The following is a 16448-nucleotide window of genomic DNA, read 5'->3' as shown; positions in this document are numbered from 1 at the left end:
TAAACAATAGGGGAAGATCTTGCAGATAATGTGGTCTGCAGATATTTCATCGTGCTTGTTTGCTGAGGTTAACTCCTCAAGTCTCTTGATAAGATCTTTGGGATCCTCATGAGGAAGACCGTAAAATGGATCCTCACTTCCCCAATCATACCATTGACTTGTCAAATTAAAGGTTTTCGTCTCAGCCACATCAATTACATCAGGGATTACACTACCCTCTGCATTAATCAATTGTCCTGTGAGGCTGCAAGGGCGGCCTTCTTCGTCTCGCCAAATACCTTTCTTGTCGATCTTAAGTATGAGCGCTTCGACCTTCTCTGTCTCTCCGTAAGTGGTGTTCGTCATTGGAGGAACAGTGCCGCGATGAATATTGTTTCGATGAACAGTGTTCGGATGAACAGTGTCGCGATGAACAGTGTTCGGGTGAACAGTGTCGAGCGACGGAATATGAACAGTGTCGATCGACGGAAGAAGAATAGTGTCGACCGACACGGGATGAACAGTGTCGATCGATGGGACATGAATACTGTCGACCGACACGGGATGAACAGTGTCGATCGCCGCAGGATGAACAGTGTCGATCGACGGGATATGAATAGTGTCGACCGACACGGGATGAACAGTGTCGATCGACGGGAGGTAAATAGTGTCGTGATAAATAGTACCGCGATGAATAGTATTATGATGAACAGTACCTGTATGAATAGTACAGCGATGAATATTATTTTCCGACACATGATGAATAGTGTCGTTCGATGCTTGGCTCACGCTATCGATCAATGCTGCTTGGAGGGTGTCGATCGATAATTCCCTCTTAGACTTACGGATCGTGCATAAACCAGCAGGCTCCTTCCTTGAATGATCTAGAAATCTTCTCTTCATTGCTCTGGTACTGTTATGTATGTACCTGAAATAGAAGAAAAAAAATTTTATGAGTTTTTTCGAACAGTAACAAAGCCTAGACTAAATCTAATTAAACAAGATCTAATGGCGATCAAAGCTCCCCGGCAACGGCGCCAAATTTGATATCACTCAAATTACCCTAAAGAGTGTTAGTCTCATCAAAAAATGTCGAGTTATAGTACTTAGGGATCGAATCCACAAGGAGCTAGGGAACCGATTAGATCTAATAGTTATATGATTAAACTAGGCTAATAGGTTTTAAATCAGTAAATAAAGCAAGTAATAAATAAAGCAATAAACAAGATGAACAAGGTAATTGTTCAGCTTGGCAAGGAGTAGTTCGATGGAAGGATGGTTGCTAGATCTAGGGTTTCTATTCAGGTGTTGGAGATTATAATATCTATAGATGCCTAATTGTTGCATGCATGATATGTTAGAGCTCATTCGCTTAACTCAGTGATCAGCTGTCGCATGTACCACTGGTTAACAAGCTAGATCTCGTGTCCCAACGGTTAGTATGCCGACAACGAGAGAGTGTCGATCGATGGTCTATTAAGACGTCGACCGATACACCTTTGCCAACGTCGATCGATTGTCAGTTGAGGAAATCGATCGACGGGTTCTAGCCAGGCCTATGCGCGAGTATGAAATGCCCTATTAAGATAATAAATTGGCGGTTAGCCCTCTCTAGCAGTCCTAATATGATAGATAGATGTCAGGATGGGATAACAAGGGTGCTTGAGTATGCAATCCTATGATCAAGTTCTAGTTAATTACTCTAAAACAAGCAATGAATACAAATCTATCATGAATATCACAACAAGGCAGATCTATAGTTTGGGGCTAATCCCACAAACCTATCTGAACCCTAAACCTAACATGTGGATCTATTCAGACATGAAGTTTGTCACAGAAATCATAGATGAAATAGATGTAAAACTGAAAATGGAATAGATAAGAAAATCAATGGAGTTCCAGGAGGACTCTGATAGGAGTTTCTCCCTTCTATCCTCTCAGAGAAACAATGGAAATGAAAGCGTAAAGAAGTCTGTAAAGCGTGTAGAAGTGGTAGCCGTCAACAATGGCTTAAAAATAACATAAATATGGTTTCTGGTCGTCCAAGGGCATTCTGGTAATTTGTGGCATCTAGGGCTTCACGCAGTCATAAAATATACAAGGCCCACAATCTGGATCTCCATCGATCGATGTGCAGAGTGCTGCATCGATCGACGCGGCTTTCTCTTCTCGGCAGCTTCCTCTCGCGAGGCAGACTGACCACTCTTCAGTAAAACGGGCATAACTTCTGCTACAGGATGCTGATTGACCTGAGACCGGTGGCATTGGAAAGCTAACTCAAAGATCTATCTTGTGTCAAAACTCAATCTAACGGTCGGAAGGTCTCCATCCATAGCTAAACATCTGACGCGTCTGTGCAATTCTACACCTCCAAAGGCTCCAAAAGACTCTAAAATCACCATATTTCTCCTAAACGTCCCTGAATCTATAAATACTCTAAATAGACTCCAAAACATAATAATTATATCTTAAAACACTTTAAAACACTTATAGACCATAATTAAAAATGGGTAAAATATATGGTCTATCATTGTTGTCTATATAACCAGTGGTTTCGGCTCATTATTTTCTCTATATCGTTGTTGTACTTAAGCGCGTAAGATTATCCTTTTTTTATCCTTAGTACTTCACTGAATTTTGTTTTACTTCCTCCTTAATATTCTAAAATAGATAGCCAACAAACTTCATTTGTATTAAATCCATGATGCCAGCAACACCCATAAGAAACACTTATATACCTCATCAATATATAAAAATAAAACCAATAGTAAGTTTTATATATTTATAACCCAAAACCAAAAAGAACAAACTATACGAGAACAAAGTCTGAATTTTGAACACCCCTAGTCCATATGCTTTAAATATGTCACTAGATTTTGACCCGCGCTTCAAAAGCGCGGGTTATTTTGGATTATATATAAATTTTGATAGGAATAATATTTTGTGATTATTGTACATTATTATATTACGAAGTGTGTGATAGAAATATTTTTGGGTAATCATTTGAGTTTTCGGGTATGTTTTTGTGTAAGGTATTTTTCGGGTTTTCGAGTAATTTTCAATTTTTTGGGTATTTTAAATCTTTTTCGAGTCTTAAATATTCGAACTGATCCAGACCTATTATGTATTCAAATTACAGATATTTTATAGGTATTTGAATTATGGATATAAATCTATAAAAAAGACCAACCTAAACCCAAACAAAAGAATTTCAAATACCTAATTAAGTCCAAATATCTAGAATCCGAAATGAACCGATCTGTACCAACCCGAAGATTCTATGGCCATGCTTATTGTATTTCTCATTATTATTTGTGTGCATTTATAATAATTACATTTGTTAAACTGGTGAGAGCTGAGATTAATTTACGTATTTTTGGCTAATTTAATAGTACAGATTTATAGGGTTTTTAATATAGTTCTTAAACCTATATTAAATAAAAATATTTTATAATAATTATTTTTTTATTTTCTATTACTATATATTTAAAATGATTACCAGAAGTTGAACCGATAAACCAAGTAATCTCAAGTCTCACCAATCGTCGACTAATAATTTTTGAAACTGGAACCACCTACATCCTTAAATTCACATGCCCAAAAGATTTATATGTTGACGTACAGATTTTACATGTTTTTATAGTTCAAATTATTATTATTTTTAATGTTAGTGAGAAGATTTTATACTGAAGAAGCAAATTATAATATTTGTTACAAATGAAACTGATGAAATACGAAATTATTGCTCATCGCGGGAACATACACAAAATATCGTGATTGTGATTTAACCAGAATCATATGTTAGTCGAACGTGTTAATTTGCACGTGTAGATTGTAGTACGAACACATGTTTCAGTTTATAAGGTAAATTTATTTGGTTAGCCATTTTCTTGTGGTATTTTAAAATAAATAAAAAGGCAAAAAGCGGTAAATATTTTATTTTTTAAAAAAAATAGTAAATATTACACTTGGTGAAAGGCATATAAACCAACCAAACATACGAAAATCTCAGGTTGATAAAAAATACATACAAAATCTCAGAATAATAAGGACAAATCTCAGCATAATAAAGAATAAATTATTTAGACTATGGTATAGTTAGAGAAAATAAAGGAAATATCAAAAAATAACAAATAGTTAATGAATAGATCCAACAACTTTGCATAAGTGGATTTTTTAAAACTCCATCCCTTTTAATAGTATTGATTATAAAAAGGTTCAGTCAAACATGTTGACTATAAAAAGGTTCAGTCAAACATGTTGACTAGAACAAAATTATATTTCCTTTTACAAAAATTAAAGTAGATTTATTCAAAAAAAAAAAGATATTACAACCAGACTAATATTTGGGTCAACGTTTTCCAACACCATACTGAGTCATGGTATTAGTAAATTACCATACTTGTTTTTGAAAATATTATTCTTTATATAAGATAGTTTTTCTCAGCAGTACTATAAAGCCGGATTAAACTTGATCACTAGATTTTACATTATCAAAAGTATATTATCAAATGACGAAATCAAATTTGTTTCCTGTAGTAACTATCTGTGTTCTCCTCTTCGCTGGTTTTCTTGAAGCCACTGAGACAAACTTGGAAAATTCGCTTATAAGGTCAGATGATCCATCACGATACACAGGACGGCCAATCCCACCCTCTGGACCTAGTCCCAAAGAACCTCCGGTGATTCCAACCAGGGATAATATGAATTTTTGGTCACCATCACAACGTCTCGTTTTTGGAATGTTACCTAAGAATTTTCCTATTCCACCGATGGGACCTAGCAGGAAAGAAAGCCCTTGGGCACCACCAGCACCACCAAAATCTAAGATCTGAGTTTTTCATCTTGAATGAACGAACTAAAATGTAACTATTAAATTATATATATAATAACCTTTGAGCAGTTCAGAATGCATATGTTTTTTTTTAAATCAAACAGTCATTTCATTACTCAAAGTAGAGGTGATCAGAAAAATCAGACCGGTATATAATAACCAACATAACAAAGCTTTCTAAAAATGATCTTGCAGTCCTAGATAGAAAATCCAAAATTTTATTTTTCATCAGAGGTAATTATGATATCTTGAATGCTCGAAATCAACTTTGAAGAGTCTTTATAGTATCTAGCTCTGTTGAAATTTTTTACGATGCACGAGGTTTGCAATCATGGTGATCAAGTCTTTGCAATCCTTCCAAAATTTTGCGATGCATGATGCTTTTCCGCCAATATTGTTCAAAATTTGGCCATGATGATGGATTTTGTATCATCGAAATGGCATCCTTGCATTACATCCCAAAGTGCAGGTATGTGGTTTATTGAAACATATTTTCCATAGACCCAATATGTGTGTTCAATTCCGTATCTTCTTTTTTCTTCCATCTTGCCTTATTTGTCAGAATTCGAGTTTATACTTTCAAGAAATCTTTTTTTTTATCATGTTTTTTTTCATTATAGTCTCCAAGAAAGTTAAACCGCATAGAGATTGGCCGCTTCACGTTTTAAGTCGTAAGTGGGCTAAATCATGTTTTAGACCGCTTTTGGGCTGTTTTATGATTTACGCATTTTTACGACTTTTCTCGGAGATATCAGTAACTCGCTCAAAGTTAAGGTTTTGTGCCGCTTGTTAGGGGATTTTTGTGTAGGATCTTTGTGAGTACTACAAAACGATGGATAAGCCTTGATTTCTTAATGAAAGACATGGAAAAAGCTATATATATCCTTGGAATAAGAATCTATAGAGATAGATTAAATAAGACTATTGGATTATGTCAAGATACTTATATCGATAAGGTCTTACATAGATTCAAGATGCATGATTCCAAGAAAGGCTTTTTGCCAATGTCTCACGGCATAAGCAAGACTCAGTGTCCTTTGACACAGGATGAGCGAGAGCGCATGAGTAAATGCCATATGCTTCTGCTAAAGGATCTATCATGTATGCCATGATCTGTACTCGTCCAGATGTTGCATGTGCTTTGAGCATAACGAGTCGATACCAATCTGATCCAGATGAAAGTCACTGGACAACAGTCAAGAATATCCTCAAATATTTGAGAAATACTAAGGATAAATTCTTGGTCTATGGAGGAATTTATGAGCTTGTTGTAAGTGGTTACAGCGATGCCAATTTTTCAAAATGACAAAGGTGATTTTAGATCACGAGTTGGTTTCATCTTTTGTCTTAATGGAGAGTGGTGAGTGTGAGAACCGAAATTCGCACAGTCGATTTCCGTTTAAATAAAGAAACTAGGAAAACCCTAATTTCCCAGAGGACCCGAATATCTGCTAATTACCACACATCAAACAATCAGAACACGAGAATAACAATGATAAAGTATAAGAAATCGCAAGAGAGAGCAAAGAAGATCTTATTTCTGAATTTGCGTATGAGCGTTTACAACAAGGTATAAGCCTGGGCTCGAGAGCTGTCGGCGAGATTCCTAGTTCTAGCAACCCTAAGACGGCTAAACCTAATTGAGTCGTAGCTCGAAATAACAAAAACGGAAAAATGCCTAAATCGCTCTAAGTGCTAAGTTTGCTCTGAAAAAGTTCTCCCCTACATGCTCCTCGCCTAGGACTCCTTATATACTAGCTCCAAGGTTGGTTTACGCCTTTTCTCTTCTGCCCTTAAGCCGTCATAGCATAAAAATGGAGATATTCCATTTTCCCGATCTTCACAATTATCTTCAAACCTTCCGTATTTATCCGCGGAAACTTAACATTTATCCTTCCTTGTGGACCAAGCGTAAACCGTACTGTGGTTCACGGGCTTTTAGTTAAGAAATCGTAGGATGGGCCTCGAGTCGTGTTTTAGGTCCCTTTGGGCCGTCTTCCGACTCGACACGTTTACTACGATTTCTTTTGATAAAGAACGAACTTTCCGTGGTTTTTAATTCGCAAAGTTTGATCGATGAGTTAGAATAGCGGAAAACATGGACTGAGCTTGCTACGGTCTTCGGGAGATAGCATTCGAAGGTTTGACGAGAATGCATGGATTGACGTCTGTCGATGTTCGGAAGAGTTCAATCGCTACACAGCGACCGAACTTCGGCTCGAGCCCGAGCCCAAGCTCGGTCGCTACGTAGCGACCGAGCGGGATGGACGTTTGGTCGCTGCGTAACGACCTGTTTCGAGCTTTCGTCGGACGTCTCGATTCTTTCTTCCGTAAAGCTTTTTCGTAAGGAAGAATCTATTTCGAAAAGTACCCTTCGGAGAAATTCTTATTTTCTTCCTCAGACGTTTTGAATGTTAAATTTGTCGTAACCGTTTTTGACCCCTACAGTTAGCCCCCCAGCCCGTTAGAGTTGTGACTCTAGCGGGCGGATAGATGACTTTGACAAGGTTAAGCGTATTGGACGAAATTCACATTTTAAACTCCGCGGACAAAAGTTGTCGAGACAATATTCCGAACCCATACTTCTATAATTAGTGAGCTCTTGTCATTCATTTTCTTCACACCTTCCCTTCTTCATTCCTTCAAAAACCTCTCTAGTTTCATAACTTTCCTTTCAACATGTCTTCCTCCCAAGGTGATAAGAGAGATTCCGACGTCGAGATGGGCGAGGCCACTTCTCCGGCTCCGGTTCTAACTTCTCCGGCTGAAGCGCCGGCTTGTGTTGCCGATCATCTTTCTTTCCGAGAGAAACTAGTTCGTCGCCAAGCCGAGAAAGAACTAGCTCAAGCTGGCTCCGAGTTCCCGTCTTCTTCCGCGCAGGTCGTTGCCCCGTGTCAGGGGACCAAGGTCATGGCTTCTCTTCCGCAAGCCCTACCTGCGGGATCTTCCACGACTCCGATCCTTGTCTAGGACAAGGAGAAGGCCGCTGACTCTATGCCTCCTTCTCCAGCCAGGAAAGAAATCGTTCTGGCATTGCGTGCTCCTAGCGCTGTCCTGGCTACTCAGCCTAAGAGCCGGAAGAGAAAACTTGCCAAGAGTGGCGACGGGGAGACTTCGCAGCGAGGTGGATCGAGCCTAGCTTTGGGACTTCGCGGAAAGGTTTTTCTCTTGTTTGAATTCTCGATCGTCTTTTGTGCATTCTTTCTCGGGTTTAGTGTTAAGATTTTTTTCCGTTTGCAGTTCATATCATTGATCGATGGGATGATCAGCGAGTGTGGTTCTGAGACCTGTCGCCTTTCCGGGGAGTTGGTGGAGCTTCAGGGCAGATGGTCTGAAACTGAGACCATGCTGACGGCTGTCAAGGACTCTCACTCCGCGAAAGTGTCGAAGCTCGAGGTCGCGATAGGAGAGCTCGAGAGGGACCTTGGGAAGACGCGAGTTCCTTGCTTAAGGAAAAGAAGGCCAGTAAGGCTAAATCCTCGGAGGTACGTCGACTCCAGCGTCAGATCGAGGGTGACGCGGGACTAGCAAGCCGCGGGATCCAAGAGGCTACGGATGCCCTTCGCGCGGAGTTTCAAGCTCGTTTGGCGAAGATTTCTGCTTTCCTGGGTTCCCTCGAGTGTATCCGGAGCAGGGATCTAGCTTTGGCGACGATTGAGGGCGGGATGGCCGTGGTTCGGTCGTTCCAAAGTGAGACTCCCCCGACCTTGGAGGCCGAAGAGGCCCGACTGTCTGGCTGCAAGGGAGATATGGCGGCCGAGGATGGAGATTTCGGTCTCATCCTGTCCGACCTGAAATCCGCGTGCTTCCTTCCGACGTGTTCAGAAGAGCCAGAGGGGAAAGACCCGATGGTCGGAGAAAACGGAGGTGGCGCAGCTCCAGGCTCGGACGAGGCAGCGGGTGAAGAGGGGACGTGAGTTCTGAGGATGAATTGGGTTAGATCTCTTGCGAGAGATTTTTTTTATGTTTTTATGTTTCGGCCTTGAATGGCCTTGTTTGTATTTCGGGACTGGCAGTGTGTTGCTTCGAATCCTTGCCGCTCCGCGGCTTTCTTTTTATGGTACGATAATCGGATAGCGCTTTTTATGAGTTTGTGAATAGTGGGGAGGAAGGTGACGAGTTGTCGTCTCATATCCTTCTTCGATTGTGAAATGTTTCATTCGAGATCTGTTTCGAGAGTTCTTCCGCGAGATGTGAACTCTGCGGGGGTGCTGAAGGTGTCGAACATAAACATAGAGGCATGGTTTAAGAATCTCTTATCTTTCGATATCATGCCTTTGAGATGTTAGAGACCAGTGCGCTGGGTTTAGGGCAAGACCTAGGTTTACTTTCGGTTTAAGGATTGTGCGGTGACTAACCGGCTATCGTTTTTCCTGTCGCGATTTCTCCCTGATTCGTATCGATGTAAAGTCCGCGATAGGTTCTCGGCTTATACGACTTGTTTGATATGAATCGAGCATCTCTCCGGAGACCGGAAGTGCTAGACCAAAATTTCGGATTTCTTTTATAGCGCTATTATCCTTGTGTCGGATGTAAGAGAGTCATCTCCGTGAGATGGCTATGTCTGTTTAGGACGTTTGTGAGTTCGATGTGATCAGCATCGGACTTGGTGGCGCGTGCCGTTGTGTTTGAATATTTTGCGCAAAATAAGTGTTAATGTGTGCATATATATGTCTTTTTGTGACGGAGGTTTCGTTTGTTCGGAGGAAATTACCTTTGAGGCATCTTTTGCGACGTCTCGCGATGCTAAAGGTTGCTTCTCCCAAGCGGCCGACTAATTTCTGAAGACCTCGTTCCGATTTTACGGGTGAGGATGTTTTGATAGGTCGAAAACAGCAAGAGCGTGGTAAGAAATTTTTTCGATTTTTGGGAGTATGCGAGTATACGTACCCACTCCCCCCTTTTTTAATGAGGGGGACAGCTGAATTTGCCTTTCGACAAACTGCCTACGTACTCTTTGCGGAGATCAAGCCGTCTCGTACTTCAGTGATTGCGGGTTGGTTTGTTTAGTGATAATATTTTTTGAGATGCATCGCGTTCCAGGTTCTAGGAATTTTTATACCCTGCATGTTGGCTATTTCGTAAGAACCTGGTCGGACGACTTTTTCGATTTTATAGGGAGCTTCCCAGTTTGCTCCGAGTTTTCCCGCGTTTCGTTCAGCGGTGTTTTGGAAGACTTTGCGAAGGACCAGATCTCCCTGATTGAACCTACGATTTCGTACGTTGGAATTATAGTATTTTGCAGCGGCGTGCTGTTAGTTTTGAATTCGGATGAGCGCTCGATCTCGGCGCTTGTTAATGAGGTCGAGATCATCCAAGAGCATAGCATCGTTGAGTTCCTCTCGTTGGGGTAATAACCTTCTTCGAACACCGGGAAATTCTACTTCCGCGGGAATCATGCATTCCGTGCCGTATACCAGAGCGAAGGGAGTTTCTCCTGTTGCTCGCTTTGGGGTGGTACGGTGAGACCAGAGGACTCCTTCGAGTTCGTCGGCCCATCTGCCTTTTTTGGCCTCTAAGCGTTTCTTCAGTCCGTCGAGAATGGTCCTGTTGATTGTTTCAGCCTGTCTGTTGCACTGCGGATATCTGGGAGTTGACTTGTTGAGTCGTATCTTCCATTTTTCACAGAATGCCTCGAATCGGGTGGAGATGAACTGAGACCCGTTATCGGTTACAATCTCGTAAGGAACTCCATGCCTACAGATGATGTTTTTCCATACGAAATTCTCGAATTGGACGTCCTTTATACTTGCGTACGAGTCCGCCTCTACCCATTTTGAGAAAAAATCGGTAAGGACTAGAAGGAAACGCTTTTGCTTTGAATTATGCAGAGGTCCGAAAATATCCATAGCTCAGCGCATAAAGGGGTAGGGCGATGTGATGGAGGAAAGAACTTCGGCCGGTTGTCGGATGGTTGGTGCATGCCTTTGGCATTTTTCGCATTTTCGTTCGAATTTCTCGCAATCTCCGATCATTGTTGGCCAATAGTATCCATGGCATTTGATTTTCACGGCTAGTGATCTTCCGCCGGAATGGTTGCCGCAGGAGCCGGAATGTATTTCCTCCATTACTTTTCTCGCCTTTTCTCCTTCCAGGCACGTCATGAGTGGTCCGGAGAATCTCCATTTGTAGATTTCGCCGTCCATTGTTACGTAGCGTGCGGCCTGTGTTCGGACCTTGCGAGCTGCCCATTTTTCGGCGGGCAGTTGTCCGTCGACAATGTAGTCTCGAATCGTCTGAAGCCATGGGGTATCACAGCCGTAATCAGATTGCTCCGATGGTGGCGGTATCGTAATTTCTTCTTCCTCGTCATCTTGACCCTCTATGAGATTGACAACGATTGGTGGTCCGATGCTCGGATGTTCGATGAACTCGACCGGAATTACCCTTTTGAGTCCTGGATCAGAACTTGATGCTAGGGCTGCGAGGGCGTCCGCCTGGACATTCTCGGAACGGGGGATCCGCGTAAGGGCAAAACACTCGAAGTCTTGAGCTAGACCTTGGACTAGTTTGAGGTACGCGTCCATCTTTTCGTCTCTGGCTTCATACTCTCCGCTGAATTGACTGGCCACTAACTGGGAGTCGCAGTAAGCGTGGAGATTACGTATTTTTAAGCCGTGAGCCAAACGTAGTTCTGCGATTAATGCTTCGTATTCGACCTCGTTGTTTGAGGCATGGAATTCCAGCCTGAACGATTGTTCCAAGATCTCGCTCGTTGGAGATGTGAGACGGATTCCGATACCTGATCCTTGCTTGGATGAGGATCCGTCGACGTGGAGGAGCCAGGTGGAGTTTGGTTCCTCATTGGTTATTGTTCCCGTTGGAAGTTCGACCAAGAAGTCTGCGAGCACTTGTGATTTTGCGCTCGTCCTCGGTCAGTATTCGATGTCATACTCGCTCAACTCGACCGCCCACTTAGGCAGTCGGCCTGATTGACTTGGGCTATGCAAAAATGTCCGTAAGTGAAAAGTCGTGAGGATGACGATTGTGTGGGATTGGAAATATGGTCTTAGTTTTTGGGCCGATGTTACGACCGCGCATGCCAATTTTTCCATCAATGGATACCTAGATTCGGCATCCAGCAAGGTTTTGCTTATGTAGAAAATAGGTTTCTGCTCCCCGCGTTCTTCCCTGATCAGGACTCCGCTTACGGCCGTTGCTGATACAGCGATGTACAAGAATAAAGGCTCCCTTTCCACGGGTTTTGCAAGGACTGGAGGAGTAGCTAAATATCGCTTCAGCTGTTGGAAGGCGTTTTCGCACTCTTCCGACCATTCAAATTTTTTATTTCCTCGCAGGACGTCGTAAAAGGGCAGGCACTTATCTGTTGATCGTAAAATAAATCGGTTAAGCGCTGCGATTCTGCCGGTCAGTCTTTGGACTTCCCGCTTATTCTTTGGTGAAGCCATCTCGATTAGTGCGTTGATCTGTTTTAGATTTGCTTCGATGCCGCGGTATGTGACCAAGTAGCCAAGGAATTCCCCTGATGCCACGGCGAATCTACATTTTGTCGGGTTGAGCTTCATGTTATGGGAATTTAGTTGTGCAAAGCATTCTTCGAGATGTGACACGTGATCTCTTGCTTTGAAGGATTTGACGAGCATGTCGTCGATATAAATCTCCATCGTTTTTCCGAGTTGTTTGGAGAACATTCGGTTCACGAGTCGTTGGTAAGTTGCACCAGCGTTTTTGAGGCCGAAGGGCATTACCTTATAGCAATAAGTTCCGCGATCGGTAATGAACGCAGTCTTCTCACGATCGTCGGGATTCATCCTAATTTGATTATAACCTGAGAAGGCATCCATGAAGGATAAGAGTTCGTTGCCCGCCGTTGCTTCTACCAATTGATCGATATGTGGTAGAGGGAAGCTATCCTTTGGACATGCCTTGTTTAGGTCGGTAAAATCCACGCAAACTCGCCACTTCCCATTCTTCTTCTTGACTACTACGGGGTTGGCGAGCCAGTCCGGGTATCTTACTTCTGTTATCGACCCAACTTTAAGCAATTTTTCGACCTCATCGTTTACTGCGGCAGCACATTCGGGTCCTAGCTTCCGTCTTTTCTGTTTGACGGGTTTGAATGTTGGGTCGATATTCAGCTCGTGACATGTTATGTTAATGTCGATTCCCGGCATATCTTCCGCAGCCCATGCAAAAGTATTAAGGTTCTTTTTAAGACAGGTTATGAGTTCTGTCCTTAAAGGCTCGTGGAGATTGGCTCCAATCTCAATGCAGCGTTCTGGGAAGGCTTCGTCGAGACAGATCGTTACCACGGGTTCGCATGTTGGCTCGCGTTTTTCATCTAGGGCTGCGATGCTGCGAGACTGCCAGAAGAATTCCGCTGAATCCTGACTTCGCGTATCTTTGCTGGAGGTCTTTTTCTACGCTTTCCTAGGAATGATTTCGAGGATCGGTCTCTTTCGCTTTAGTTCCGCGGCGAAACAAACCTGTGAAACTCTCGGATTTCCCCAAATTACCTCGACTCCGTAAGGGGTCGGGAACTTGAGGCAAAGATGGTAGGTTGATGGGATTGCGCGCATGGTGTTCAGCCATGGCGTTCCCATGATAACGTTGTAAGATGCGGGGCGGTCAACGACTAGAAACTCTGTGACGTTCGTCACGGTTCCGGCTTTGACAGCGAGTCTAATCGATCCATAGGCCATGGTCGTTTCCCCCGAAAGTCCTAGCAGTGGGCTTGGGCATTTCGTGACTTCGGATTGATTGATCCCCATCTTTTCAAGAGTGTCTTTGAAGATGATATCGGCCGAGCTACCGGTATCGATTAGCACTCTAGCGACGTCGATATCTCGAATCGTCAACTCGATAACAAGGAGATCGTTTTGAGGTTTGGCTCGATCGATCCTTTCTCCCCCCTTGAATGAGATGACGTTCGCACACATCGAATCTTGCATACCGTTCCTGATCGTTGAGTGGCTTTTGCGATCGTTGAGTGGCTCTTGCATACCTTCTTCTAGCGCCAAACTGTGGGAACTGAAATTTGCACTGTCTATTTCCGTTTAAATAAGGAAACTAGGAAAACCCTAATTTTCCAGAGGACCCAGATATCTGCTAATTACCACACGTCAAGCAATCAGAACACGAGAATAACAATGATAAAGTATAAGAAATCGCAAGAGAGAGCAAAGAAGATCTTATTTCCGAATTTGCGTATGAGCGTTTACAACAAGGTATAAGCCTGGGCTCGAGAGCTGTCGGCGAGATTCCTAGTTCTATCAACCCTAAGACGGCTAAACCTAATTGATTCGCAGCTCGAAATAACAAAAACGGAAAAATGCCTAAATCGCTCTAAGTGCTAAGTTTGCTCTGAAAAAGTTCTCCCCTTCATGCTCCTCGCCTAGGACTCCTTATATACTAGCTCCAAGGTCGGTTTACGCTTTTACTCTTCTGCCCTTACGCCGTCATAGCATAAAAATGGAGATATTCCATTTTCCCGATCTTCACAATTATCTTCAAAACTTCCGTATTTATCCGCGGAAACTTGACATTTATCCTTCCTTGTGGACCAAGCGTAAACCGTACTGTGGTTCACGGGCTTTTAGTTAAGAAATCGTAGGATGGGCCTCGAGTCGTGTTTTAGGTCCCTTTGGGCTGTCTTCCGACTCGACACGTTTACTACGATTTCTTTTGATAAAGAACGAACTTTCCGCGGTTTTTAATTCGCAAAGTTTGATCGATGAGTTAGAATAGCGGAAAACATGGACTGAGCTTGCTACGGTCTTCGGGAGATAGCATTCGAAGGTTTGACGAGAATGCATGGATTGATGTATGTCGATGTTCGGAAGAGTTCAATCGCTACACAGCGACTGAACTTCGGCTCGAGCCTGGTCGCTACGTAGCGACCGAGCGGGACGAGCGCTCGGTCGCTACGTAGCGACCGAGCTTTGGCTTGAGCTCGGTCGCTACGTAGCGACCGAGCGGGACGAACGCTCGGTCGCTACGTAGGCTTGAGCTTGGTCGCTAAGTAGCGACCGAGCAGGACGACGTAGCGACCGAGCTTTGCCGAGCTCGGTCGCTACGTAGCGACCGAGCTTTGGCTTGAGCTCGGTCGCTACATAGCGACCGAGCGGGACGAGCGACCGAGCTTTGGCTCGAGCTCGGTCGCTACGTAGCGACCGAGCGGGATGAGCGCTCGGTCGCTACGTAGCGACTGAGCTTTGGCTTGAGCTCGGTCGCTACGTAGCGACCGAGCGGGACGATCGCTCTGTCGCTACGTAGCGACCGAGCTTGGCCGAGCTCGGCCGCTACGTAGCGACCGAGCGGGACGGACGTTCGGTCGCTGCGTAACGACCTGTTTCGAGCTTTCGTCGGACGTCTCGATTTTTTCTTCCGTAAAGTTTTTTCGTAAGGAAGAATCTATTTCGAAAAGTACCCTTGGAAGAAATTCTTATTTTCTTCCTCGGACGTTTTGAATGTTAAATTTGTCGTAACCGTTTTTGACCCCTACAGTGAGTTGGAAGAGTTCCAAGCAAAGCACCATAGCATATTCTCAATGGATGCAAATGTTGTTGATCCGTTGACCAAGCCTCTTCCATGGCCTAAGTATGAGAGTCATACTGCAGCCATGGGTATTAAGTATCTTAAGATGTGATCTTGATTTTAGTAGGAGACTTTATGTTTATGATATGATGTTCATATTGACATACATTTGATTATGTATTCAAACAAATGAAATTGTTTCAGATTTATTTGATTACTGGATAATTAAATAAATGTCCAAAAATAATTTCTATCATTCTTATAGGTTATCAAGTATGTGACTTGATCATGAAACTCTATGAGTGAAAGATACTATAAATTATATGGTGATAAACCATATATTTTACCCATTTTTAATCATGGTCTATAAGTGTTTTAAAGTGTTTTAAGATACAATTATTATGTTTTGGAGTCTATTTATAGTATTTACAGGTTCAGGGACATTTAGGAGAAATATGGTGATTTTGGAGTCTTTTGGAGCCTTTGGAGGTGCAGAGTTGCACAGACGCGTCAGATGTTTAGCTATGGATGGAGACCTTCCGACCGTTAGATTGAGCCTATATTTGTACACAAGATATATCTTTTCGTTAGCTTTCCAATGCCACCGGTCTCAGGTCAATCAGCATCCTGTAGCAGAAGTTATGCCCGTTTTACTGAAGAGTGGTCAGTCTGCCTCGCGAGAGGAAGCTGCCGAGAAGAGAAAGCCGCGTCGATCGATGCTGCACTCTGCACGTCGATCGATGGAGATCTCAGATCGTGGGACTTGAATATTTTATGACTGCGTGAAGCCCTAGAAGCCACAAATTACCAAAATACCCTTGGACGACCAGAAACCCTATTTATGTTATTTCTAAGCCATTGTTGACGGCTACGCTTCTTTACGCTATTTACACACTTTCATTTCCATTGTTTCTCTTAGGAGAGAAGGGAGGAACTCCTATCAGAGTCCTCCTGGAACTCCATTGGTTTTATTGATCTGTTTCATTTCAGTTTATATCTATTCATCTATGATTTATGTTTTCATGTCTGAGTAGATCCACCTGTTAGATCCAGGGCTCAGATAGGTTTGTGGGATTAGCCCCAAACTATAGATCTGCCTTGTTGTGATATTCATGATAGATTTATACTTATTGCTTGT

Source organism: Brassica rapa, chromosome A10, assembly GCF_000309985.2.
Source record: "Brassica rapa cultivar Chiifu-401-42 chromosome A10, CAAS_Brap_v3.01, whole genome shotgun sequence".
NCBI lineage: Eukaryota > Viridiplantae > Streptophyta > Magnoliopsida > Brassicales > Brassicaceae > Brassica > Brassica rapa.
Note: the sequence above shows the minus strand (reverse complement) of the source record.